The following is a 1,137-nucleotide window of genomic DNA, read 5'->3' as shown; positions in this document are numbered from 1 at the left end:
GCTGTGGCTCAAGTGGTAGAGCTCTAGCCTTGAAAAAGTCTAAGGACAATGCTTAGGTCCTGAGCTCAAGGCCAGGACTGGCAAAAGAAAGAAAGAAAGAAAGAAAGAAAGAAAGAAAGAAAGAAAGAAAGAAAGAAAGAAAGAAAGAAAGAAAGAAAGAAAGAAAGAGAGAGAGAAAGAAAGAAAGAAAGAAAGAGAGAGAGAAAAAGAGAGAAAGAAAGAGAGAAAGAAAGAGAAAGAAAGAGAGAAAGAAAGAAAGGGAAATGGGGAAAAAAGAATACAATGAACTGGCTAAGATGCCTGTGTTTCACGCCTGTAATCCCAGCTATTCTGGAGGCTGAGATCTGAGGACTGTGGTTTAAAGCCTGCCTGGACAGGAAAGTCTGTACAACTCTTATTTCCAATTAACCTCAAAAAAGCCAGAAATGAAGCTGTGGCCTTAAGCACAAGAACAGGGCAGTGTCAAGCTACAAGTCAAAAAGCTGCCTGAAAGTGAAGCTAGGAAACCTGAGTTTTCCTAGGGACAGAGAAAAGCAGAGTTTGACAAAGAGAGATCTCAGATTCTCTACCATTTTAAGAGGTAAAATGACTCAATGAGGGGTTGAAGTTGAGAAGGAAATTTTATTTCAGAGAAGGGGAATGGAGATGAGGTCATCCATCCTCTATTTCCTAAGTCTGGGAGTTCTCAAAAAGAAATTGTATATCCAGGGTTCTTTGGGTTCTGGGGGCGTGGGGTGGGATCAGGAGCCTGGCACCATAGCCAAAGACTTGATCAGAAAGGGGAAGTTAGAAAATATGGAAGAGACATTCATGATTGTGGAGCTAACTCATAAAGGAAGACCGCAGCCACCAGGCCTGATCACCAATCCAAAGCCTTGTCAGGCAGAAAGGCAGTTTGCAGGCCCTGGGGCATCTCAGTGCTGCATCTTGGGCTTCCAGATTCTAGGCTTCTGGATCCTGGGTGAGCAATCCAGCCACACTGTGCCAGCCTGCCCTTGAAGAGGCAGACCAAGTCTCTGGGGACCAGATGGTTTCCCTCAGGCGAGACTGCCCCTGCTAGAGTCTCTGTCTCCTTCAGGAGGCTCATTCTTCCTTCTTTCCCCGGGAATCTGGGATCAGGAATCCGTGTCTTTCACA

At 45.2% G+C, this 1,137-nt stretch overlaps 1 long non-coding RNA gene across 1 annotated transcript in view; it reads right to left on the bottom strand.

Moving 5' to 3' along the window:
- Positions 1–601: 601 nt before the first annotated feature.
- The window catches only part of LOC150045462 (uncharacterized), a 2,996-nt gene continuing 2,460 nt past the window's right edge, over positions 602–1,137 (bottom strand). The window contains exon 2 of the long non-coding RNA XR_016532798.1: positions 602–1,137. This exon is cut by the window's right edge and continues 192 nt beyond it. This is a non-coding gene — a long non-coding RNA (uncharacterized LOC150045462).

The sequence above is a fragment of the Megascapheus bottae genome, chromosome 27 (assembly GCF_031878675.1).
Source record: "Megascapheus bottae isolate mThoBot1 chromosome 27, mThoBot2.hap1, whole genome shotgun sequence".
NCBI lineage: Eukaryota > Metazoa > Chordata > Mammalia > Rodentia > Geomyidae > Megascapheus > Megascapheus bottae.
This window is presented reverse-complemented; position numbering and strand designations above follow the sequence as displayed.